This window comes from Manis javanica, chromosome 4 (assembly GCF_040802235.1).
Source record: "Manis javanica isolate MJ-LG chromosome 4, MJ_LKY, whole genome shotgun sequence".
Lineage (NCBI taxonomy): Eukaryota > Metazoa > Chordata > Mammalia > Pholidota > Manidae > Manis > Manis javanica.
Genome location: NC_133159.1, coordinates 126,822,813 through 126,850,634, shown reverse-complemented (window position 1 = coordinate 126,850,634; position 27,822 = coordinate 126,822,813). Strand labels below are relative to the sequence as shown.

Below are 27,822 nucleotides of genomic sequence, written 5' to 3'. Positions count from 1 at the left end.
GCAGGAGGCAGGGACTAACCCCTGCCCGGTTAGAGTACAGTGCGGGCCCTGGAAAAGGACAAACTCTTACTGAGGCTTCAGGAATGTAGAGAAAAAAACAGGGTGCTTGAGTTGAAACAATGTAATAATGTACCCCCCACCGGGACCCAGTGATATGGAGCAGCTTGCTGACCATAGTTACTTCCGCCCATTTGTTTACAATTGAGATCGGTTAAAACGTAACTAGCATTCTGGCTGAAACTATAGGAAACTAACAGCTCCCACTGCAACAGGCATGAAACCCTAGACAAGAGCCCCCAAGCGCAGCCTTGCCCCTCCCTGCACCTGTGGGCAGTTCCGTACTTTGTCTTATCCTGAAGAAAACCGTCTCTGTCAATCTCGTACCTTGCTCAAGTCCTCGAACAAGAAATCTGCCCCCCGACCCCCACCCCGCGCCTGCATCAGTAATGTTATCAGAGGAGTGGTTAACACTGACATATTTATAGGTTAAAATCAGCTTGACGTATCACCTTGAGATATTTATTGGTTAAAAGCACGTGATGGGGCCCATCCACACTGAAGGGGGCATCGCACAGGGTCCAAACACCCAGAGGCGAGGCTCCCAGGGGCTGCCCTAGTCTGGCTGTCTCACCACGGAGGGTGCTGCACGGAGGAGTGACAGACGCTGAGACCCTGCTTTTTGTCTCCCGGTCTTGCCTCTGCACGCCCGCCCTTCTCTCACCTCGACCCCCAGTGAAAGGAAAGGAGCGACACATAGCAGCAATTCACCGGAGAGTTCTGCTTTATTAGGGAAAGGTGCTGGGTTATATAGGAGGGGGCATGAATTGATTGAGGTGTCACTTCTACGGGGCTGGTGGCTGTTGGCTAGGTGCTGGGATTGGGAGGGGAGCGAGAGGTGATTGGGCTTCAGGTGGCGCTGGCGGGAACTGAGGACCCCCGAAGAGAAGCCGGAAGTTTGCCATCTTACTGGTGGGGACCCTTCATTCCCCCCTTTCTCCTCTATGGGTTTGTGGACGTTGCTTTCTCTCTGGCTGCTTCCTGCTGAACAGGGGCGGAGAAGGGAGTGAGGGCTTGAGGATTGGGAGGAAAGGGTTGATACGACTCCCCGCAGTAAGGACGAGTAGATGTGGACTTCTTCAGGTTTGGAAATCAATGAAGGTTCCCTGTAACCATAGGTTGGCCAAGAGGATATGGGTGTCAGGAGCCAGGCGTCTGCGGCTATTGTTTCCAGGAACAGTTTCCAGTGGAGAGAGGGGTCCATCTCAGTGTGTGGTGAGGAGGTCACGTGAGGGTGAGGGATCTTCTGTGGCCAGAAGCTGGTAGTTCCTGAGTAAAAGCTGGTTGAAAGCTTGATTATAGATTTTTCCGACTTGGGATTTGATGAACTTTATTATACAGGGTAAGAAGAGACAGGCGAGAAGAATGATTATTATGGGGCCTGCAATGGGCTAGAGCCAGGTGAGGAGGGGGTTTGTTAGTATTGACGAGAATGGGTTGGAATTGGAAGCAGAGTGGAGACTGGAGGCAAGGTCGGTGAGTTTGGTAATGTCAGTTTCTACAATGCCAGATTCATTGATGTAATAGCAGCACTCTTCCCAGAGGAAGACGCAGGTGCCGCCCTTCTCGGCTGTAAGCAGATCTAGGGCCCGCCGGTTTTGAAGGGTGACTTTAGCTAGCGAAGTGACCTGTCTTTGGAGAGAGGCTAGAGAATCGGCAGTGGATGTCAGGGCTCCCTCAAGTTTGGCGTTGAGATCTCTAACTGCCTATAGAGAGTGACCCAAGGCTTCTCCCGAAAACCCTGCCCCAATGGCTGAGGTGATCAAAGAGCTACTGACCATGATGGGAAGGAAAGCAGCTCTTTTTGTGCGCGAGGGCAAGGGAGGTTGGAGCTCAAGGAATTCTGCCATGCTGTAAAGTGTTAACTGTGGGATTAGGGTGACGAGAATGCAGGGTGTACCGGAGTTGAGAGGCAGTGAGTTGAAAAGACTGCTATTACACTAAAAGAAGTGTCCCGGTTGCGTAAAAGTCTTAGAGCCGGAGGTAGGGGTGTAGATAGAGAGGCAGTGAAGTGCGCTGGAGGGGGGTGGAGTTGGGCCTACACAGTGGTGGATGGTGAGATTATCTGCGTATTCTGGTTCCCATAGGGGTATGTCTGCCAGGGGGCAGAGGGGTTGTCTTTCTGCATGGAAGGAGTAGTTGGAAATAGTAAGGGGCACGGCGGCCAGCAGTGGGCGCTGTAGTGATGCGCACAAGAAACAATTGGCTGTGTTAAGGGTGTGGTTGAGAAAGATGGTGGTGTCCTGAATGAGCTGTAATGAAGAGTAGGAGAAATGGGAAGAGGGGTGGGGATAAGAAGATGAAGAGGCACTATCAAGAGTTTGGATAATGACTTTTTCGGAATGTCTGCTATCTGATGCAACTTGAGAGATCTGGGAATGAGAGGGAACATACTTTCGAGAGATATGAAGGGTACTGTGGGGGGTCGAGGACCCCCCGTAGTAAACTGAGGCTGTGACTCTGGCAGCCCATCGAGAGTCCCAGGGATCTGGGATTGATAAGGAGAATGAGCCATTGGGATATTTCATGAAACGGTTGGAGGAGTAATACTGTGGGTACTGGAAGTTACCCATGTAGTGAATGGCACAAGACTAGTAGGGACATCTCCTGTAGGTATCTGGCCATCACCTGCAATAGGCTTGTTTTTGGTCATAGAGGAAGCAGAGGTAGGGAGAATAAGGGTAGCTGCTAGTGAACACTTCAGTGGAGGGAGGAAAGTGGAGGTATAAAGTCTCAGAGCAGCTTTTCAGAGGGCAGTCTGGTGTGGCAATGAGGGCAGTAACTTTTGTTTGATGCTGTGTGTAAGTCTGTCTGACTTTGAATCGCCATACAAAGGAGGCTGGGGTGGTGGGGAAGACAATAGGAATGAGGGAAAAAAGCGAGAGAGCAGTAAAGGAGGAAAAAGTCATGATTCGGGTATGGATGGCAAAGGGGGTGAACGGGATTTTGGAGGAAAGAGGACAGTAAGGTCAGGAGTCTGGAGGGAGGGAGAGTCTGTAAACTTTTGTAGGTTAAGAGATCTTTTAGGTGACGTGGGGACAGAATGGTAAGGGGCGCTCTGAATGTCAGTTTATGAGCTTCTTTCTGCAAGGGCTGTCTAGCGGCTAATGCTCGTAGGCAGGGGGCCCATCCCTGAACTGTGGGGTCTAATTGCTTGGAGAGATAAGCTACTGGGGCAAAGGATGGGCCATAATATTGGCCTAGGACTCTTTATGAGCTTCTTTCTGCAAGAGCTGTCTAGCGGCTAATGCTCATAGGCAGGGGGCCCATCCCTGAACTGTGGGGTCTAATTGCTTGGAGAGATAAGCTACTGGGGCAAAGAATGGGCTATAATATTGGCCTAGGACTCTTAGAGAGTGACTGGACCTCTCATGAATGTATAATGAGAAGGGCTTCGACAAATCAGGAAGATGGAGAGCTGGGGCTTCCACAAGGGCTTGACAGAGCTTAATGAAGGAGTGTCGGGGTGAGGAGGATAATGGTTTTTTAGGGGGGGCTCTTGCTGAGGTCGTATAGGGGTCTTGCCAACAGGGAGCAGGGAGAAGTTAGGGATCTACGTTTTAAAATATCTAGCCAGGCTTAGAAAGGGCCTAGAAAGGAAAGGATTTCTGTCTTGGTTTTGGGAATGGGCAGGTCAGAGAGGAGCCATTTTCTGTCTAAGGTAATGGACTTTCTTTGTTGAGATAGAAGGAATCTGAGGTAAGTGACAGGAGGGGAAGAGATTTGAGCTTTGACAGGGGATACTCGGTAACTTCTGGAAGCTAGAAGGTTAAGTAGGGAGGCAGTGTCAAGTTGAGACTGTTCCCACGAGAGACTGCAGAGTAGAAGATTGTCTATGTATTATAAGGTGGACTTAGAGTGATCATGATGAAACTGTTTGAGGTCCTGAGCTAGGACCTGTCTAAAAATATGGGGACTATCTCGGAAGCTTTGTGGCAAAACTGACCAAGTGAGTTGTTTAGAATGTCTTGTGTATGGGTCCGTCCAGGTGAAGATGAAAAAATCTTGGGAGCAGGGGTCTAGAGGGATAGAAAAATGGGTCTTTGAGATCTAGGACTGAGAAGTGGGATGCTGAGGCTGTATGGATTTGGAACTAAGGGATGGATAGGGACAATGGCTATGTTGATGAGGCGAAGGTCTTGGACAAGGCGGAAAGATCCGTTGGTTTTTTTAACAGCTAATATGGGGGTATGTCTTTGAGATCTAGGACTGAGAAGTGGGATGCTGAGGCTGTATGGATTTGGAACTAAGGGATGGATAGGGACAATGGCTATGTTGATGAGGCGAAGGTCTTGGACAAGGCGGAAAGATCCGTTGGTTTTTTTAACAGCTAATATGGGGGTATTAAATGGGGAGTGAGTGGGTCTGCTTGAATGATGGGTTGGAGGCCTATGAGGGCTGAAGTGGTTAGGGGGTATTGGGCCTGACAGATATACTGAGAGGGGTCACATAATTTGATAGAGGCAGGGGGACATAGGGCCACGGAGGGGCTTGTAATGTCCCAAACTTTGGGATTTACAGGGTGTATGAGGGCAGAACCGGAGCTTTCATTGGGTAGAGGGGGGTCGTCGGCTATGAGGGCCATCAGAAAGGGAGTACTGGGGGCTGTGGGAGTGGATATAGTTATGGAAACGTGGAGGAGGGAAAGGATGTCTCGTCCTAGTAAAGGGATGGGACACTGGGGCATAACCAGGAAGGAGTGGGAGAAAGGTATGGGATTGTCTTGGATTGTGCATAAAAGGGTGGGTGGGGGGTTTAATGGGAAAATCTGTTTACCTCCTACTCTGACTATAGGAGTAATGGCTGGCGTGGTAGGGCCCCAGTATTCTCACAAGACTGAGAAGGTGGCTCCTGTATCTAGGAGGAAGGAGATGGGGTGACCGTCTACTGTTAAAGTAACCCTGGGCTCCTGTTTGGTGATGGAAATGGTAGGGCGAGAAGCCCCTGGGCCCCATCAATCTTCTTCTGCCAGCCCCACTACGGCGGGCTTAGGATGGGGGTTGTTCGTCCAGCCTCCCCTTCGGGTGGTTGGGCAATCAGACCCCCAGTGGCCCTTTTTGTGGCATCTGGGGCATGGGGTGGTAGGAGATCTGGGGGAGGGGCACGCCCTTGACCAATGTCCCTCTTTTCTGCACTTGAAACAAGTCCTTCTTTTCTGCACTTGAAACAAGCTCTTGGGGGGGCTTGTTTGTAGAGGGGTGCCCAGGTTGTGGTTTTATCAGCTGGGCCAACATCTGTAAATTGACCTGATCAGCCTTTTGTTTATGGCATTCTTTCTCCTCCTCCCGCTTATGGAAGACTTTAAAGGCCACTGTTAGGATCTCAGTCTGTGGGGTAGCGGGGCCCTGTTCTAACTTTTTGAGTTTAGCTTTAATGTCGGGGTAGCCTTGAGCTAGGAAGTATGTCATAAGGACATGTCTTCCTTCAGGTGTTTCTGGGTCCAGGCTGGTATACTGTAATAGGGCTTGAGTGAGTCTGTCTAAGAACTCGGAGGGGATTTCATCTCTCTTTTGAATTATGTCTTGGAGCTTTTGAAAATTGACTACTTTACAAGCTGTCCTTTTTCAGACCTGCTATTAAGCAGGAGGCAAAAATATCTCGAGAGCGGAGACTCATGGCGGTGTTATAATTTCAGTGTGGGTCTTGTTCGGGGACAGCAGTGGGGCCAGGGGGATAGGTGGGGTCAGTCCTGTGGGTTTCAGTAGCCTGCATTTGGGCGAAGTCCTAAACTCGTCTACGCTCTTCAGGGAGGAGAGTATTGGCCAGGAGCATGAAAATGTCATGATGTGTGAGGCTGTAAGACTGGAGGGTCTGTTGAAACTCCCTGATGTATGTCATGGGATCAGTGGAAAAGGAACTTAGGCATTTCTCTAGTTAGGCTAAATCTCTTAAGGAGAAAGGGACGTGAACCCGCACGATGCCTTCGGATTCATCTACCTCCCGGAGGGGGGCGATAATTTTGGGAGGCTCTCGGGACTGAGTCTGAGGGGGACTGAAGGGTTCTGGCTCAGTCTGTGGGGGTGTGACGCGGTCTAGCCGTGCCTAGTCGAGCAGGTCCTGAAGTGCAGAAGGGGGGCAAAGAAAATAAAGAAAGATAGAATCGGACCCACATGTCGCCAGCTAGCAGCCCAGCTGCTTGCCTCTATTGCTTTAGTTGGGCTTGAACTCATGACTCTGAGGTTAAGAGTCCCATGCTCTACTGAGCTACAGCAGGGCTCCAGTTAATTGCTTATGGTATGCGTTGTTTTCTATTCCTGCCACATCGGCAAGTGGGGGAAGGGCATAGCTAGAAGCAGGGGCGGTGTTTCTACACATCTTCAAGGTCTCCCTATTTTCAGAGTGAGGAGTCTTGGCAAGATATGATTTTGTGGACAGATAACTTCTAAGGACTGCACCGGTTGTTCTCTAGCTTGTGCTTTCCCATGCTGCGTTCAGACATGGGGGGAGGTGCTTTCCCATTCTCTCTACAAACATGTGGGAAGACAAAGGCGGTCCCTAACAGGGGAGAAACAGGTGATGAGGGCAAAGACGGAGGAGGCCCCTGGGACCTAGTTAAAGGGGGGCTGAAAGGCTCAGGCTTAATCTGCAGGGAATGAAGGTGGAGGAGGTGAGATGGGGGAGGAGATGGTTGGGGAGGAAGGGAGAAGGGCTGTTGTAGGAAAAGAAGGGGAAGGGAGTGAAGGGGAGGCTTCTGTGGGGGCGGCGGCTTGCAGGCTAGGAGAACTTGGGAGGGGGTGGGGAGAGGAGGAGGCGGAAAGCTTCGATATAGGGAATCTCCTTCCATTTTTTCAGGCGCTGGCAGTAGTTAAAAAGATCGCGAGTGATGTTAGGATCAAGAGTTCCCCCTGCAGGCCATTGGTTTTTATTGTCTAGGGGGTATGTCGGCCAATCTTGGGAGCAATATTTACGGAGAAGTTTTGATTTTATATCAGGCATCAGGGAGAGGGTAGCCAGATGCTTAAGCAGGCATTCAAGAGGTGAACTTTCAGGGAGGGATGAGGAGGCTCCCATGGCTAAAGGACAAACGAGGAAGACGAACGGAGATCCTCGGACTGGAAGCAGACCACAAGGAGACAAAGGGCATCCCCGATGATCCTTGGTGGTCTGCGGAAACTCGTATACGAGTCGGAATTTCTTGGGAAGTGTGGGTCGTCACCCAGACTTCCCTAAGAAGGCAGAGTGCCAGAGTCACGAGGTACCTAGCGCTAGGCGTTTTTGGCGGACGGAGCAGAAGGAGGAGGGGGGGAAAGGGAGCGTTCTCATCCACAAAGGAGTCACCTCGTTTATGGCTGTTGGAGGGGGGTGCCTGAGAGTCAGCCGCAGCCGTGAAGGCCTGAGGTGGGGATTTATGACTGTCGGAGGAGGGGCCTGAGCGTCCGCTTCAGCCGTAAATTCTTGAGGCGGGGATTTATGGCTGTTTGGGGAGGGGCCTGAGGGTCCGCCGCAGCCGTGAAGGCCTGAGGCGGGGAGAGTTCCCTCCTCATCCCCGAGCGTCAGGGCCTTGCCGGACGATCATGGTCAATGGCACTGCGATAGCTCGGGGAAGAGTGGCCCACTCCGGGGGGAAAACTTACCTAAAGGCCAGAGAGGAGTGGTGAGTGTGATGAGCCAGCGCCGGAAAAAGAGGACGAGGGCAAGCTGCTGCTGGTGTCGGGGGAAGACGGGGCCCAGTTGGGGTGTCCCGTCTCCCGGGTTTCGGCACCAATGAAAGGAAAGGAGCGACACATAGCAGCAATTCACCGGAGAGTTCCACTTTATTAGGGAAAGGTGCTGGGTTATATAGGAGGGGGCATGAATTGATTGACGTGTCACTTCTACGGGGCTGGTGGCTGTTGGCTAGGTGCTGGGATTGGGAGGGGGGCGAGAGGTGATTGGGCTTCAGGTGGCACCGGCGGGAACTGAGGACCCCGAAGAGAAGCCGGAAGTTTGCCATCTTACTGGTGGGGACCCTTCACCCAGCAACCTCACAGACCACGCAGCAGCCTCTGCTCTCCTCTCCCAGAGTCCCATTTGCCTGGAAACAACAGCGGAAGGCCTTGCTGCTCAGGACCCTTCTGACAGGCCCAGGAGCAGAAAAGAAGGCCTTTGAGGGCTGGTGTGCGTCAGCAGGTGCACCCCAAGGCCCCCATACTAGGGCACACAGGGGGAATAGGGAGGTGGGATTAGCAGGTGATGAGGAGAGGCATTTACTGTATTTAAACCTTTTCTGCATAAACTCCTATTGACTGAGAGACATCACAAGGCTGTGTCGGGGAGGAATTAACACTAACCCCTTCCCAGATCTTCAGTGGCTTGGCTCACCAATCCCCCTCCTGGTGGACACTCCACTGGGAGCATGTCAGTCACAGAGCATCCTGGGTAGTCAGTGAGGAGGCCAACACGCCACCTTAGAAATGCATCAGCCCTGGTCCCACCAACACATTCTTTAGTAAATCACACAATAGGAGATTGGAGCATCACAAATGAATCAAACAAATGAGGGGAAAGTGGACTAAAACACAGGCATGGCACGGGGTTTCATTTAAATAGGAGAGGAGAGAAGATAAAAGGCAAGGAAAACGAAGGGAACAGAGAGAAGAGGAAAGAACAGAACTGATCATTTTTCTTTTAAAAGTTAATTTATGCAGTAAACTGGGTCCGGCAAGGCCCCCAGGAGCCTGCTCAGAGTACAGAGTTAGGCCTGCTATAAGGTTAGTGAAAATGTAACAAGAGCCCAGTAGTTTGCCATCAAGGTCCTGCTGATTAGAAAAGAACTCTGTCTTTGTCTCTTGGGTCCATATTGCCCAGCACACAGCCTGATACAGATGAGATATTCTGGCGGTGTTCGTTATATGAATCTGTCTTTTGTTTTCTGCACCAATGTTTAATCACAGTCTTGCCCTCCAAAGCTCTGGACACCCCACTTTCATTCACACACCCACTCGATTCATCCATTTGTCAGGTATTTTTTTGAGTGCTGCCCAATCTGTTCAAGACACTGTGATAATAAATGATGATCTAACAGTGAATCAGAGGACACTGTCACTTTCCCCACACTCTCCTGCTATTGGGCAGGAATGTATAAAAGCTAGAAGATGTTATAAGTGATAAGTATTAAGTTAGTATCCATGGGACAGGCACTTAGCACCAATTTCATGTGATATGGAAGACATCTGGAGTCAATTACATCTTAGGACTCGTAGGTGCAAGTATGCAAGAGATCGTGAGACAGGGGTCTGCCGTGTAAGAGAAGAACGTGGGCAAAGCCCTGATGTCAGGGCAGCACATCAGAGGAAACCAACGTGGTTCAGAATGACAGGAGAGGGACCAGGTACAAGTTACCAAGTACAGGAAGTGCAGGGGGTTCTGAGTAAGCCTGGAGGCATAAGCGCGGTCAGTTTATGTTTGGAATTTTATTCTGAGACACTGGAGACCTCCTGGAAGGTTTTAGTGGAAAAAATGGCATCATCCAATTTATGTTTAAAAAGTTCTATCCCTCGCATGGGGAACAGGTTAAAGGAAGTAAAACTGAAGGTAATGAAACTAGTTAGGAGGGAGGCTGAGACAGTAGACCAGGTAAGAGATAAAGGTGTTTGAAGGCGGGCAGTAATGGAGGTGATGGGAAGAAATGAAGAGATTTGGGGGAAAAACCTGATGATGGCACTTAATAACCATTTGGACCTGGAACTGGAATAGCCAGGAACAATTTCCCTCCTGGTATCTCTCTTGCCCTACTGGGTAGCTGGCAGTGCCATTTACAGGACAAGAAGAAGGAGTTTGATGGGAAGACAGATGACGGGTTTCCGCACAGAGGGGCTCCCATGGGGAAGCCAAGCAGAGAGGGATGTCTGGTAGGTTTCGCGACAAGAAGTCTGAGCCAGAGGCTTCGCTATACGGGTGCTAATCAAGGTCCTGCGACCAGATGAGCTCATGCAGGGAGACCCACGTCCGCCCCAGCATCGGACCCTTGACTCTCAGCCCGCACCATAGGTGTGAACACAGCTGGGCTCCAGCGAAATGGACTTTGTAGCAGCTTCTTGTGGGGAAGAAGACAGCTTCCTCAGCATTAGGTTTGAGCAGCAAGCTTTGTGCTCTTTCCACTGTGAATCTAAGAGCCAGAAATGTGTATCTGGGAAGTTGGCTATTTTTATGCTGCCTGTATTTGCCACAGTTACATCCTTTCAGTTTCCCTTAGTGTTCAGCCAAAATCTTTCTGAAAATACCAGCCTGTTTCAGTTATGTTGAAGGGATGGAGGAAAAGGGAGTTTGTTAAGGTTGAGCTCAACAGTTGAAAGGGTAGCTGTGGCCCTTGGGGGCTTGGCATGGTGCCACAGGAGGAGCCAGCCAGAAAGAGACCCAGATGGAAGGGAGAACTCTAGGGAATGGAGTTGGGGGCTATTTGTTCATCATTTGCTCTGTGAGATATAGTGGATATTGTGAAAGATAAACGGCACTAGAGTCAGGAATGACTTTGATCCCTAACACTGCCACTTAACAAACTGAGAGACCTTAGGCAAGTTACTGAACCATCTTAAGCCTGTGTTTCCTCATAGGTCAAACGGAAATAACAACAACCAACCTTGCCATTTGGTTAGACTATGGTCTGTAAAACCCAACACACAGAGTAAGAACTCAATAAATGGGGACTACTGTCATTATTATCCCTGTGGGTAGCTCTAAGTAGTGAAAACAGCCGAGGATCAGAATTCAGAAACCGAGGATGAGCCTCAAGGAGCTAAATCAAAGTGAACTAAAAGGCAAAATCAGATCAGATCAACGTTGAGGTCAATGTCAGGCAATGGTTTCAAAACCAATAACTGATCAGAAAGAGGGGGCCTGTAGGAAGCAGAAGCGCAGAACAGAGAGGAGAGGCCCCAGCCTTTAAAAGATACCAGCTTGAGACTAAGTCACACCCCAGCCTTTGCTTGCCTGTATTTTCCCCACTGGGATGGAAGCCCACCCCTTGGTTCAGGTTGTCGTGATCTGAGGCTGGCCCAGGGGCCAGCAGGAGGAGGGGGCTGCAGCAGAAGTGGAGGTTGGGCTCCTCCTGGGGTGCTGCGGTGCTCTGTCGACCCATTCTGAGTCCCTGCTGCATGTCAGTGACCCTGGACTACCTTCACTGGACCTCAGCCCCCAAGAAACCAAGCAGGGTAAGACCTCAGCTGCATCCCCAGCTACACCTTTTCAAGACTGGGTGAGTGACTACAGATGGAGCCTCCAGCCCATTCCCTCCCACTCGCCGGTTGTCTCCATTCCTCTCCCTACCTCTCATGGGAGAAGGTGGATGGATCATAGTCACCCCCCAGGAACTGCACCTGCAAAGATGACAAGATGGCTCCAGGTAATAGGAAGTAGCTGTATCTTGCACAGATTCACCTTTTACCGTTCTGTGGAGGTAGTTATGATGCCAGAGCTGAAAGGGCTCATTAATCACAAAATCCAGGAGTTGCAGACTCAAACTGCAGTCATCTCAATCCACATTCCCTTGCTCCTGGGCCAGAGCAGTACCTTCTCCGAGGCCTGTGCCAACCAGCCCAGGGCATTCCCTTGAGGAGACAGGACCTATGTTGTCCAAAGTGCATGTGGTTCAAGATTTTTATTCAGCAGCTGGTGGATGAAAAGTCATCTCCCTGCTGCCAAATGTCCGCAATGAACTAAGCAGCCCCAGGATCTGACAGCATCTGTGTGGGTAACATGAGGAGTCAATCTGAGATCAAAGCCAAACTACAAAGCAGAGCAGATTGAAGAGAGCTGGGGGGGAAATGGCGCTGTGTCCCCACATCCATTGTGAGCCCCTCCCTGAAGCGAACCCTGAAACATGCTCTATCTGGTTTTCCTGATGAGTGCCAGTAAGTCAGCTTGAGTCAGATTCTCCATTATTTGAAACATCCCTTCTCCTTCCTGATTCACTACTTAGAGATTTACTACGACTCTTCCCTCCTGCCTTTGGATCAAGATGGGCCCCAAACAAGGAAGCCTGTGTCACCACATTTCTCTCTCCAGCTGCGTGGAGTGCTGACTACCTTTTGACCTGGAAAATTTCTTAACTTCTTTATCTCTGGTTCGTTATCAGTAAAGTGTGATAAACATAGACCCACCACATAAAATGTGCTTAGGCTAGCACGTGAGTGCTCAGTATCCACTGGCAGTGGCCGTAGTACTGTCAGTATTGGTGTTACTACCCTCAACTCTAATTCCAGGCAAATTCTTCCTTCCCCTCCTTGCTCTGTGGCCGGGGGTAAGTCACTGGGGTAAGGTCAGTTAACTTTGTATTTAACACCCCCTAAGTCTGTGGAAGAGCCTAGGGCCTAAGAGGGGCCGAGGAGAAGAGACCTAGGCAGGTGGCAGTCAAGTAGAATGTGCTGGGTGACAAGGAATGACAGCCAGACAGAGGTGTCTTATCAGAGGAACTGGGAGAGAAAAACAGCTGAATTGGCAAGTTCAAAGTAAAGCCCTTCCTGCTCATGGTTAGCCAGTCCAAGCAAGCCGACATCAACAGGTGTAAAGATAAGGGGCTGGGTCAAAACTCAGATGCAAATTAGAACAGACCTGGAGCAGGGCAGGAGGGAAGAAAGGTTCTAGGGTGATCTTTGGTGAAGTGGAGTGCTCCCTCTAGACACGACTGTTCCCAAGGGAGATGGCTTGTGTTCTTAGCTCCACCTTACAGGTTGGGTGAGTAATAGGATGCGGGTGGGGAGACCAGATTAAAGTATTAGGGTCAAGGCAGACTAGAGCTGCTGAGGATTCAATGTCAGTAGTGTGAAACCTCATAGGTCATGGGATTCTGTGAACCCCTAAAAACTAGGGGCAATCATTTCTGGTATCTATTTTGTGCAGTTGCCAACCTCAAGTGCCACCCTGAAGTTTTTGTAGGAGGAAATAGTTACCAGCCTGCCTGGCACCTTGGTGATCAGCCCCTCCTCCTGCTACCAAGCCATGCCAGGTGGACAAAACAATTCTCCAGGGAAACTGAGACAGATCATTTTTCTTCTTTCCTAATACAACTTTTCTCTGATAATCCACTTGTCCTGTCTGACTTTCCCCCTTCCTGCCAGTGGTGACAGGGGCCCCTCTAGTCACATGGCTGCCAGGCTTGCTCCAGCCTGGCCTGCTGCAGAACTAACTTGTGAGGTCTGCCCCACCATGGGGACATATGGGGTGTTGGATCCTGAAGCAGCCGAAATGCTGGAGGGGAAGACGGGCTGCCTGCGTCATTTCCCATCTGCAGCCCCACGGCCCACTCGTTAAGGAGCGCTGTGGACAGATCTTTGTACAGGGAGGATGGGGTCCTGCTTTTGAACTTGAAGCCATAGGGACACCTGTTTGTAGGTCATTCCACACCTTCCAAAACTCTTTCTCACATTCTCACATATGAAGCCGCCCATAGGGAGATGAGTATTTCTCCTTCTGCAGAGTGAGTTACCAGGCCGTGGAACAATCTCAGGACTCTGCATCAGGAGCACCCATTTAAATGATATCTCTGCTACTAACCAATTTGTGAATCTCGGCACAGTCACTTAATTTTTTCAATCCTGTTTTCTCAGCTTCAAAATCAAGGTAATAACACCAATACTAAGATGACTTGAGCAGGTGAACATAATTTTAAAGTGCTTTAAAAAGTCAAAGGACTGTACCATCAATCCATTGTAATGATTCTCTTATGAAATGGCAGCTCAGCCTGAAATGGTGACATGTCAGTGAAGGCAGAAGGGGCAGCAGGGACCCTGGGGCCAGACTCCCCAGGTTCTGCTCTCTGCTCCTCCTCTTTCTCACTCTGTGGCCTGGGGTAAGCTACTCAGCTTCCTTGTGGATCCATTATTGCAGCTATCCCATGGAAATAATAAAAGCAACTCTGAGGTTCCTTTTGAAGATTTAGTGTAGGCAAAGTACATAACACAGAGGTTAGAACATCACAAATGTCCAATGAATAGCTGGCACCACCATCATCATTATTAACTTCTAGTTATTAAATTTCAGGATCAGAATCCAGAATCCATGGTCTCTGGTCCAGTGCTGCAAAGCCCCTTGTCAGTTTGATGACCCTAATGACCCTGACCTCAGACTACACAAGGTTAGAGCCCGCACACTGGCAGCCACAGCCTACCTCTTTGTGATCGCAGACAAGAGACCCGGGATTCAGAGGGGGAACTGAATTGCCCCAGGTCATAGGTGGAGTTAAGGAAAGGGCTCAGACTTCAGTCCAGAGAGCCTTGCAACACCCTGCTGAGCCAAAGACTCACTGATTGTAGAACTGCAGAGATCGTGAGATGGTGTAGCTCACTCCATCACTCGTGAGGATGCAGGCACCGTGCCAGAAAACAACCCTGCTGCTCTGGGGTCCTCACTCACTTCAAGTCTTAGAAACTTCACACTAAACATCAGTGTTGAAGTGAAAATCTATAAATTCCAAACAAAAAGGAGAAATTGCCTCCAGAGAAACAAAAATGAGAGAGACAACTCACTTATCAACAGATACCAGGAATGCCAGAAACAAAAGCATGGCCCCTTGAAAGCTCTGAAGGAAACAATTGCCAGAGTAGCACTCTACTCAGAAAAGTCACCCTTGGAAAATGAAGGGCAATTTAAACACACTGCCAGACAAACACACACTGAGAAAAATCGATGACCAGCAGATTCACACTCCAAAAAATATGAAGCTTTTTGCAAGGAAGGAAAATTACCCCAGACGGTTGCATGAAAGTTCATGAAGGAATGAACAGAATTGGAGAAGGTAAGTATATAGGTCAATTTAAGAAATATATTGATGGTTAAAAGCAACAGTAATAACAATGCCTTCTGAAAAGTATAACATATGTGGAGGGAAATATATGACAGTAATAGCCAAAAAAAACCCCCAAAAAAGCAGGAAAGAGGTAAGTGGAGTATAACTATGGTAAAGATGTAGCAGTGATCTGGATGTGATAAAAGTATTAATTTTAGGTAGACTACAACAAGCTTAGAATGCATTTTATAATTTCTGGGATAACCACAAAAAATGACATTGAAAGATAGGACAAAAAAATTGAAGGAGATAAAATGGACTAATACATGATAAATACCAAAGGTAGCAAACAAGGAATAATAGAACAAAGAACAGAAAGGACACATAAAAAAATGGCAAGATGGCAAATTTGGTAAACTTATGCTCAATTACATCAGTAGCTGCAGCTACTGGTGTAACTGAAGTTAAAAGATTTCAGACTAGAGTAAAAAGAAAAAAAAAAGAAACCTGCCTATATGCTGACTACAAGAAATGCATTTTAAACATAAAGGACAGGTTGAAAGTAAAAGTGAAATGATAGAAAATAAATGTCATACAATACACAAACACTAAGCAAAAGAATGAAGGTGTGGCTATGTATATATCAAAGAAAGGTCACTTTAAGGAAAGAGTTACTGTGCATGAAAAAGAGAAACATATAATAATGAGGGTGAATTCAACTGGATTATACAGCTATCTTCAAGTTGAAAGTACTTATTAATATACCTTTAATATATATAAACTTAAAGTAGAAAAAGCCAATGGGAGAGAGAGACAAATAGACAATAAAGATTGGAAATTTAAATACACATATCTCAGTAAACCATAGAACAATCAGAAAAAAATAGTGAGGCTATAGATGATCATAACAATATGACCAAATCTGACCAATCTGGCCAAACTGAATAATCCAACGATGACAAATGTGTACCTGCTCAAAGTACATGTGTAACATTTATCAAAACAGGCTATACTCTGGACTGTATACCAAGTCTCAAAAAATCTTCCAAGGAAGGAAATAATGTAATGTGCATACTCTGACAACTGTAGAATTAAATTAAAACTCAGTAACAGAAAGATAGCCAGAAAATCCCCAAATGATTGGAAATTCGATGACACACCTCTAAATAAGCTATGTGCAGAATAGAAATCAAAATGGAATTTAGAAGATTGCTTTATCTGAATACTAAATATCTTGATACCAATATCCAAATTTGAGAAATGAAGTTAAAGCAGGACCTGAAGTGAAAGTATATATTTCTGTGCATATGTGAAATAAAGAAAAGTTGAAAATTATCTAAGCTTCTTGTGCAATAAACTTGAAAAAAAAACGCTACCAAATTAAACCCAAAGAAAGTTAAAAGAAACAGAACTAGAGGGAGAAAAAAACTACAAGAGGATAGAGAAATAGAATAGAGAATTAACACAGCCAAAAGTTGATTCATAAATAGAAGTGTAACAAGACAAAGAGCAAATATAAACTACAAATACTAGGAATAAAAAAATACATCACTATAGAATTTGCTGAATTTAAAGGAAAGTATACTAGACCAACTTTATGCCAATTGGTTTTTTAAATAGATGAAATGGATAAGTTTCTTAAAAATCAAAATTTACAAGAACTCTTAGTAGAAGAAATAGAAAATGTGAACAAACCTATAATGGAATGGCTTCCCTGGGAGATTCCGTCAGACAGTTGGGAAATAAACATTTTTGAAATTCTTCCAGAGAACAGTATCTAATTTCCATTATGAATTCAGTATAATCTTGTCCTAAAACCTGACAATAATGTTATTAAGAAACAAAGCTTAGGTCAATATCCTTCTGAACACAGAAGCAACAATCCAAAATAGAATATTAGCAAACAATTTAGCAGCTATTTTGATTTACTCCATGAGCACACTGAAGAAATAAACATTGCAAGAAACATTATAAAAAATTGCATGTCAATCTTTCTGAACACATTTTTATCATGCATAGCATTAACAAAAAATAATAATTTAAAAGAACAAAAAAATCATGCTATAGGATTTATGCCAGAAAGCAAAGTTGATTTTATACTTAAAAATCAGTCATATAATTCATCATAAACAGAGAAAAGACAAAACTTAGATGATTATCTCAGAAGGTGAAGAAAACATTTGATAAAATTCAATATCCATTCATGGTCTTTTCTTATTTTCCTTAAAATAGTTTTCCTTAAAATAAGGACAAACTCAGTAACTGGGAATTGCAAAAAAGCTTTTTAATATAACAAAAGATACTTAAAAAATACCTAATGCCAACATACTCAATGGTAAAAAGTGACACTAGGAACAAGACAAAAATTCCCTCTATCATTACTTTTATTCAAATGCACTGAAAGCCTTAACCAGAGCAATAGGGCAAGAAAATATAAATAAAAGGCAAAAGACTGGAAAAGAAGCAGTAAAATTATCTCTATTCGTAGAAAATTATTCACACAATTGCATAGGTAGAAAATCCAAAAGATCTTACAAGGACATTATTAGAATTAAGGGAATTTGATAAAGTCAATGAGTACAAGATCAGTGTATGAGAATCAAGAGTATTTCTAGATTCCACAGCAAACAATTAAAAAATGAAAACATTCATTTACAATGGCATTAAAACATCAAATCCTAGAAATGTAACACTCCCATACTGAAACTACAAAACATTTCTGAAATTGGAGTATTTAAATAAATAGTCTATATTTATAATTTAGAAAACTTACTATAATAAAGGTATTAATTTCCCTCAAATTGATCTATAGATCAATGTAATTCCCACTAAAACACTAGAAGGGGTGTGTGTGGATGTGCATGTATGTGTAAAGTGACAAGCTAATTCTAAAGTTTATATGAAAATGGAAGAATGTATTGTAGTCAAGAAAATCTTGAAGAACAAATGTTTGGAGAACTTCAACTATGACATTTCTATACTTCCTATTAAGTTACATTAATTACAACTATATGGTATTGACTCAATGATAGATAAATAAAGCAATGGAAGTCAATAGAAATTCAGAAATAAATCTTCACATACATTGAAGCTTAATTTAAGGCATGAGACCCAGTGCAACCCAATGGGGGAAGGATGGTCTTTTTAATACATGTTCTGAAGCAATTGGATATTCATTTGAAAAAAAAAAAGACCTTGACTCCTATCTCACATTAAAAATTAATTTGAGGTGGTTCATACTCTAAATATTAAAGGGAAAAACAAAATTTCTAGACAAAAACATAGGAGAATATTTTTATGACGGGGAATGCAAAATTTTCTTAATCAAGACACAGAAAATACTAACTATAAATGAAAAACAAAAATAATTTGTACTTCTTTTAAATTAACAACTTCCATTTGTCAAAAGACATGATCAAGAAAGTAAATAGGCAAGCTGTAGACTAGAAGACATTCTGAATATAACAAGGACTCATATCCAGAAAATAAATTTTTTGAAAACTTAAAAGAATCTAAAAATTTGAATAGGCACTTAACAAATGAGAATATCCAAATGGCCAATAAGCCCATGTAAAGTTGTTCAATATCAGGGAAAGACACATTAAAATTGCAATGGGACACTAGCCAACACCAGCCAGAATAGCTAAAACCGAAAAGATAATTCCAGATTTTAGCAAGAGTGTAGAGCTTCTGGGTTGTGAGTGACCAAGAAATTCCACTCCTACATATGTGTGTAAGAAATGAGTGCAGCTGTCCACCACGTACAAATTTTTATAAAAATGTATTCATAATATCCACATCCTAGAAATGATCAAAATGTCCAACAATAGGAAAAGTGATATTTTGTATATTTAGCATGAACTACTGCACAGCAATAAAAAAGGAACAAACTCTCCAAACATACAACAACATGAATGAATCTCACAGGTTTTAGATCAAGCCAAAGAACCCAGTAGTTACCATCTTTTGGTTGGACCCTATGGATATAGGTATATACTGTATGATCCCATTCATAGATTTTCAAGAACAGACCAAAGTAATCTATGGCGATAGAATTCAGAACAAAAGTTACCTCTGGGGTGAAGATACTGACTAGGAAAAGGTAGGAAGGACTCTTCTGAAGTGTTGGTGGTCTCCTGTAGTTTAATCAGTATGGCAGCTATACACTCATATACATTTGTAAACATTCATTGAAATTTTCACTGCATGTAAGGCAGACTTCAATAAGAGAGAAAAGTATTGAACTGCCCTTTCAAAGCCATTTTCCTATTATATTATCTTTTTTCTTTTCAAATTGTAAGCAAATTTTTGTTTTATAGATATCACATCTTGATCTATTAGCAATATTAAATGTTTCAGATTTCTTATTTATTGATTCTGTCCATTGATTTTATTTATGGTATCTTTTATCATACTGAGTTTAAAATTTTTATATAGACAAATGTGTCTACGTTTTAAGGCTTCTGGGCCTATCACTATGGTTAGCAAGTTCTCAAGGTCTCATATTGTACATGCAGTTTCCTGGACATTTTGTATGGCTTTTATTCATTTTTATACATATATTTAAATCTTTTATGTATGTGGAATTTATTTGTCCTCACAGTATGTTCTATGGTCTGAACTGTGTCCTTTCCAAATTCATATGCTGAAGCCCCAATACCTGATTTGACTATATTTGAAAACAGGGCCTATGTGGAAGTAGTTAAGGTTATATAAGATCTTAAGAGTGGGGCCCTGACTCCATAGGATTGGTGCCCTTATAAGAAGCGACACAAGAGGCATGATCACTCTCTCTCCACCATGTGGGAGGACAGTGAGAAAGTGGTCATCTATAAGCCAGAAAGAGAATCCCCAGCAGAAACCAAACCTTCCCAGAACCTTGGTCTTGAACTTTTTTGGACTCCAGAACTTTAGAAAACAAATTTCTGTAGTTTAAGCCTCCTAGGACGTGGTGTTTTGTTATGGTGGCCCAGGGAAACTAAGATAGTCTGTTATGGGCATCCATTATTTTCTTCCCAGGTACATAACCAATCCCATTTATATAACCTTTCTTTATTCCACTGATTGAACTCAAATATTTTGGGATTGATGTCTGGATTCTTTATTCTATTACCTTGATAAGTTTGTCATCTCTACAAATTTCAATACTGTATGAAAGAATAAATACCCAGAAAAAGCCATAAAAAGAAGAGGAACAAAAGGGAGGAGGAGGAGGCAACCAAATATTGGACTGTACTATAAGGTTCCTGACATCAAATTAATGTAGTGCTGCCAGTGGGGATAAACTGAGAAGGATATTTTCATGAATCGCTGGTGGAAATGTGAAGGCTGTAGTGTTTGTGTAAAATAATATCCAACATCAAGTAAATTTAATAACACATATCCTCCAACCCAGCCATTTCAATTCAGGGCATAAACCTACAGACATAAAATCATAAGTACATAGAACATGAAACTAGGGCATTTGTTTACTTCAGTATTGTTCTAAGTACAATGTACTGGAAATAAAAGTAAATATCCATCAACAGAGAAATGGCTGAGTAAACTGTGGTGCATCCACACCATGGAATACTATGTAGTCCATTATAGAAATAAGTTAAAGCTGTCTGAGGACTTGAAAAGATTTCAAAAATGCATCATTGAATGAGAACAGCAAGAAAATGTAGCCTTCAGCTACCCAACTAAATGACGACCTTCCTTAACTTTCCGTTTTCCTGCTTGGCCACGTGACTAAGTTCTATCTGGTGAACATGTAAGAGGGCAGTTAGCAACTACGTCTTGAAAGTAAGAGGATATGTCTGTCTTTTATCTCCTTTTCCTCCACCCTACTTCCTGAAACATGGATGTGAGGGCTGGAATTCAATCAACCATCCTAGATTGAGGATTAGCCCCAAGCATTGTGTCCTAAGACTGGCAGTCACAAAGCTGACGTAATGACCATCAGCAGGGGTCCTCGACATGGCTGCACATTAGAATCACCTGGCAGCATTAAACTCCCCATGGCCCAAATAATTAAATTAGAACCTCTGTGGGCATCTGTATTTTTTAAAGCCAGGGTTACACTGCATGGCCATGTTTTAAGTTCTCTTCAGTGCTTCCCAACAATGTCCAGTACATGACGAGAGTCACTACACCCGTCCGTGCCCACCCAGTGGGATTTCTAATTCAGTAGGTTCAGGTTGGGGGTTAGGAATCTGTTCTGGTTTTGGTTTTGTGTTCACCAAACGCTCCAGATGAGGCTTCCCTACAGACAGGCTTGGGAAACACGTTTAGGTCTGTGCATCGAAGTCACTGCATCTAAGTTAAAGTGAGAATCAGAATCACCGGGAGAGCTTGTTTGAGGTTTTTTTTTAAGCAGCCTTATTGAGGTATATTTTACATATTATAAACATTCACCCACTTCAAGCATACAATTCAATGATTTTTAGTAACTTTCCTGAATGGCAGTATGAATCAGTTTTAGAATATTTTCATCCCCTTAGTAAGCATCCTCATGCCTGTTAACAATTAATTCCCATTCCCACCCCAGCCCCACTTAACCACAAATCTACTTTCGGTCTATAAATTTGCCTTTTCTGGGCATTGCATATAAATGGAATCACACAACATGTGGTGTCTTGAGTCTGGCTTCTTTCACTTAGGGTCATGTTTTTGCACTTCATTCATGACACAGCATTTGCCAGGAGTTTGTTTCTTTCTTTTCTTTTCTGCTGAGTTTCTGGGAGACTCTTATTCTACCGGGTTTGTGTTTTTAACATGCTCTCAGGTGGTGCTGAGACCCCCATCTGAGTAGCTGTGGTCCAGAAAACGCTAACCTATGACTGCCTCCATAAACCCCCAGGTCTAGTGAACTATTCCCCAGCAAGTGATAGACTATCATTATGAAGGTGCTCTGGGCACCTGGGTTCATCCTGAGGGCACTGTCACCAGAAATTGCCTTCTATGTCTACTTTGTCATCTACTGTCATCTACTGACATCCACTGCATCACTGCACACAGGTCCCTGCCAAAAGCTCAGAAGCAATTGAGAAAACAAAGAAAAATCAGGTCACTGATGGGCACTACATTTGCCCAATGACTGGGAAGAAAATGTTTAACTTCACTAATAATTCAAAGGGCAAAACTTCAGATCATATTAACCTATTAAATTGTGGATGACATGTTTAAATATCAGGTACTCAATACTGATGAGGGCATAATAAAATAAGTGGTGCCATTTATGGCTGGTAGAAGAGTGGTAAAACCATATTGGAGGGTAACAAAGCAATCTGTCTACATAAGATCTTTAAAGGTTCATGCTCCTTTCTTGTCTTAATTTTATTTTTCCAACTTAATCCTCATAAAACAAATAGAAACACACACCCATCTACAATGCTGTTTGAGACCATGCTATTCTTCATGTTGAAATGCTAATTTCATGCTCATCATAGGAGGAAGGGGCTAACACATATTTTAATGCATTCAGCATGGTACAGAGGCCAACAGCAAGAAATGCTGGTCTAACTTAGATGAGTTCAAATCCCAGCTGTGCCAATTTCTGGCCACATGACCATGCGTATACCACTTAAATGTTCTTCCTAAGTTTCCTCAGGGGTACAATGGATATCATACTGCCTTCCTCAAAACATGGTGCACAGGGTGCACCAACATTTGGTCCAACATCATTCTAGGTCTTTCTGTGAGGGTGCTTTTGGGTGAGGTTAGACTTCCTAATGTGCACCTCATCCAATCAACAGAAGGCATGACTAGAACAAAAAAGGCTGACGCTGTTACTTACAGATAAGAGAGAATTCCTCTTACCTGACTGCCTGGGTATTAGGTTTTTCCTACCCTCAGATTAAACCGAAATACTGGATCTCCTAAGTTTCCAGCTTGCTGACTGTATCTCTGGGGACTTGTCAGCCTCTGTAATTGTGTGAGCCAGTTCCTTATAATAAATCTCTTTCTTTCTGTCTCCTGGGAGATAAATACACACATAGATAGACAGGAAGGTAAGGTAGGGGGAAGTGGGTAGGTAAGTAAGTAGGCAAATAGATCCATCTCCTATGGAGTCTGTTTCTCTGGAGAACTCTAATTAATACAAAATGACAATATGCCTAATAACTGGGAAGAATGGATTAGAAAGAAATTTTAAAATTATTTTAAAAATCAAAAATAAAATTACCGTATGATCCTGCAACCCCACAACTGGGTAGACAGCAAAAAAATTGAAAGCAGGCTTGTTGGGAGCGGGATTTTTGCTAGGGAGGTAGTAGCGGAGCCTTTAGGAGGGAGGCGCTGCCAGGCTTTAAGGGCTGCATTTTGGACTTGAGCTAAAAGGCCTGGGGGGAAGGCTGCTTGGGCTTCATTTGTTTCATAGGGGCTTCGCCCAAGCAGTTTATCTTTTGTCCATGCGCGTGAAGTTTTACTTTCACTGTTGTGCTGCGCAATCTCACGGCAGTTTTCTACAAAGTCAGTGCACCATAAAACATACTCTCCTCCTGACAAGGCGGCTCGAGCTAGGGAAAGCCAGTCATTAGGAGTCAACCACCGGTCACTCAGGCTTTCAATTAAGGCTAATGTGAAAGGAGCTGTGGGGCCATAATTGGTAACAGCTGTTTTTAAGTCTTTTAAGTGTTTAAGGTTAAGGCGGTGGTATTTCTGGGCTTTAGCTGGTTTTTCTATACGATCACCAGACTCTTTTCCAACATTTATGATTGATAGTGCCTTCGAGGGGAAACCAGGGGCAAGTCTCATGAATAAAGGAAAAAAATTGTCTAAGATCTTTTCTTTTAACCCTTACTCCTCGTGTCCTGAGGGACTCCCTGAGTCCGCTAAGAAATACCTCGTGGGAGTTCAGTGAGTTGCCCATTAGGACGGCTGGGAGTTCAACTCTAGGTAACTTGGAATTATACTAATGCAGCCGCAACCACGCCAATGTTCTGAACTACTGGAGGCACTCTCATCAGCTCAGGCGAGCCCTTGCTTACGTAGGACAGTCGGCAAGTATAATCCGCTTGCTCGGACCCTCTAGGGCAGGGACTCTGTAGTCAGAGTCCCTTGTGCAGGCCCTGGAGGTGAACGACCATTAGCCCAAAGTAAGCACAAGGTTTTCAGAGAGGAACAACCAGAGGACAAAACAAGGAATAAATCGCGGCAGCAAACTAGAGGGAGGGGATCAGTGAGAACTCACAAGAGGTTTTTAAGATGCTTGCTTGGGTGATACGTCTACTCACCTCTCCGGGATCTGTATTACGGACGGGTGATCCGCAGTGATCCTCAACGCAGAGTCCACATCAGGTCAATACCTGTGTGATGACTCAGAAGAATGCCTGGCCAGGGCTTCCGAGCAGATGTTTCAGCAGGAGTCCCAGGGCCCCACGTTGGGCGCCAGTTGTCCCGGCCCACAGGACGAACGTGGAGTGTGCCGGAGACGCCTGCAGAAATGAGACAAGCAAGAGACACAAAGAATGACCAGCAAGACAGGATGTCTGACCAAGCTGGCGAAGTTTATTGTTTACAGGCTCAATTTATACAAGTAGCAAGTAAGGGGTGGGTCAGGAGATAATTGGACCTTAGGTGGCGCCGGCGGGGAGGTGTTTTCACACATCCTCAAGGTCTCCCTATTTTCAGAGTGAGGAGTCTTGGCCCATTTTCAAGGACAAGATATGTTTTTGTGAGCAGATAACTTCCAAGGACTGCACCGGTTGCTCTCAAGCTTGTGCTTTCCCATGCTGTGTTCAGACGTGGGGGAAGGGACATAGCCCCGGCTCCCAACACAGGCTCAGATACCTGCACATCCATGTCTATGGCGGCGTCATGCACCACAGCCAAAAGGCAGAAGCAACTCAAGTGCCCATTGATGGGTGAATTGATAAACAAAATGTTGTATGTACATAAATGGAATTTTATTCAGTCTTCAAAAGGAAGGAAATTCTGACACATGCTGCAGCATGGATGAACCTTGAGGACATTCTGCTAAGGGAAATAGGCCTGTTACAAAAGAGCAGATACTGAATGATTCCCCCTCTATGCGGCACCTAGAGGAGTCAAATTCATAGAGACAGAAAGTAGAAGGGTGGGCACCAGGGCCACAGGGAGAGGAGAACAGAGAGTCAGTGTTCAATAGGTACAGAGCCTTATTCTGGAGAGATGAGATGTCTGGAGAAGGATTGTGGCAAGGACATTGTGAAAGTCCTTCAAGTCACTGAACTGCATGCTTACAGGTGTTTACAAGGGTAAATAGTATGTTATGCAGATTCCACGTAATAAAAAAATGGGGCAAGTACCTACTTCAGACTATCTGTGAGAAAGAAATCCATTAATATATGTAAAACAGCACACAATAAGCATGCTTTGGTATTTGTTTTGCAAATAAAGATTCCACGTATTTTCAAAGTATATTAACATGTAAAAGGACTCATGAGAGAAGGTAAAATGACAATGCAAAATACAAAGCCCTGCATTACCAGTATAATTCCAATTTTGCTTGAAATGTTTTTAAGATCTATTATATCTATGCATAGAAAAGAAGGAATGTGATCAAGAGCAGTAAAATGTTAACCTGGTTCGTTCTGGAGGATGATATTACACGTGATGTTTGTCTCGGTGTTTTCTAATTTCCCTAATTTTGACAAAGGATGTGTATTACTTTTTATAAGCTTCACCCTTAATTGGTGACTTGAGGTGTTTAAGGTGAGCTTAGCTGTAGCCAGTACCCTGTTTGCACTTCCTGCTTAACTTGAAGGGGCCTTTTCTGTTCCAGGAGGAGGCCCATCAGCACGCAATCTCTGTGCATTGTTTTGTTTGTGCCAGAAACTTCATCTGTGTTTCCAAGACAGGTCAAGAGTCCCCCTAGTAAGGACATTCCTTAGAGTGCTTTTTCATATCTTACATTCAGCAGAGTCCTGGAGGCTGGAAGTTCAAGGAAATTGGTGTCAGGCAAGAAAGTTGGCTCCTCTCAGATCAGGACACACTCATGACTCCTGTGCAGGAACCATCAGTTTCAGCAGCGTCAGGGAACCCCCCTCCCCCACATCCTGGGCACTCAGGGCTCAGTTAAACATCTCTGAGACTAGACTCATCTCTGGGCACTTTGCCAGCAGTCACACCCTCTCTTGCCTTCAGTGTTATTAGAGGGTTTCAGAAGAAAAGCAAAACACCCGAGAATGTGACCCCAGGTCTTTCAAAATTCTACCCCGTCTCGCTAGCCTGCTCCAGGTATCCTCTATCTATACCATATCAGGTCTCAGCTTTCCCCAGCCCACGCGATGAACGTTCACATCATGCCTGTGCCCTTATCTCTGCCTAGACATATTCTTCCTGGCCTTCTGCCCTTGTTAAAATACCCCACTTTTCAAGGCCCAAGGGTTTGGTTTGTCATCCTTGTGCAGACTTCCCTGATTCTCTGCAGAGTGGAGCCCCCATCCTCTGAGTCACCAGGGCAGTTGGCAGCTACCTACCTGATAATCTCGTCATGTATCTCCCTAGACAACTAGAATGTGAGCTTCCCAAGGGCAAGGAGGGTACTAACTCAGCTCTGTAGCAGGGGCTCAATTAATATGGACCAGATATTAAAATATTTTGTTCAGTTTCACCTTGGTGGTGATATCCCTAATGAAATCCACAACCTCAGATGTTAAATGCAGAAACGAGACCATTTTTGTCCACACTGCAAGGCTGGCCAGAGAATGTGAAGATCCAATCGGCTATTTTGGTGCCTGGAGAGGGTGAGGGACTGGGGGAGACAACAAAATCTCTTATTCAGAAAGTTTCAAAATCATCCTAAGGGATTGATAATAATCATGAACTTGCCTGACTCTGACTAAGTAAGTTGGGCCCAAAACATTGCCCTGATCACAGCTCTGTTTTTATTGCTAGAAATGGAACTTTTCAGCTACATTCACCTGAATAATTGAATGGCTCGTTTCATGGGAGAGGAACAATTGAGTATTCAACTGTTAGGAGAGGAACAATTGAGTGCACGCCATTGTTTGGGAGAGGGCTGATTGAATGGTTCACTGCCTGAGAGGAGCAATTGCACATGAAACTATTTGGAAGAGAAATAATTAGGCATTCCATTGTTTAAGAGAGGAACAATTTAGTACCTTGGGAAAAGAACATGTAAGGACAGACGTTCACTATTTTAGGACCCTGTTCTACCCAAAAGTTAGTTCCTAAGTCATTTATTTATTTGGAACAGAGACACAATATTTATAATTATTTGTAAATTTGTAGGTTTCCAGAGTAGTCCCTTCACCCAATCAGCATCTATCAACTTTCCGTTATATTTGAAGTAGAGTACTGGCTTCGATTTCATTTATACCATACCACCACTTCGGATACTGCATCGGTAAGGAAATGCACCCCCTAATCCAGCTCTGTGTGCCAAGAGGTTGCATTTCTTGCCTTCACTGCAAACACGTGACCTCTTCCTCCACTGTCCCTGTCACCTGCAGTCCTTCCCAGGTAGACAGGATGGACACTCCAGCCAGGTCACTGTAATTCTCAATCCCTCTGCTTAAACTGAAATCAGCCCTGTGTCTTTGCATAAGAGAAAATAATTCTCTAGGCCAGTCACTCCCAGAGTGTCCTGAATGGAGCACTGACTCAAATATGTGGCAGCCAAAGGCTGGTGTCAAGTCTCAGGTTACTAGCATTCCATTGCTTTATATAACTAGTCTTCCAAGCGACAGTGAATGGTACCATCAGCTAAGCCATGGGGACAAGATTTCAAAGCTTTCAACTCTCTTAAACTGGTTGCCCCATACAGCTACTGAGATAAATCTCTGACAGTGACAATACCCTTTAGGTAGGATTTTAAACAAATCCTTTCTTCTTTCCTCCTCTCCATTTTTATATTCATGTCAGACTTTTGCAAAACTGGCTGCCATAGTTACCTTCCCAGAAACCACACCCTTGTGTAGTCCTCTCCAGTGCCGACACGGGCTTGGCCATATAACTTGGCTGGTTGATCAGCAGGACAACATCAAATGCAATGCAAGCAGACACTGACACTTGAAATGTACTTATGTATTGGAGCTTGCTCTGTTTTCTTAAAATTTCACTATCATGTGAGGAAGCCT

The 27,822-nt window shown here is 44.6% G+C and overlaps 1 long non-coding RNA gene across 2 annotated transcripts; it reads right to left on the bottom strand.

The window, feature by feature from the left end:
- Nucleotides 1-750: 750 nt before the first annotated feature.
- On the bottom strand, nt 751-24,236 carry LOC140849034 (uncharacterized). 2 transcript variants are annotated; one of them, XR_012130483.1, is made up of 3 exons: nt 23,974-24,236; nt 16,454-16,576; nt 751-8,071 (listed from the first exon to the last, which is right to left on the bottom strand). It is a non-coding gene; the product is annotated as an uncharacterized lncRNA (long non-coding RNA). The 2 variants fall into 2 exon arrangements; XR_012130484.1 differs by lacking the exon at nt 16,454-16,576 and adding an exon at nt 11,302-11,351.
- Between the last annotated feature and the right edge of the window lie 3,586 nt (nt 24,237-27,822).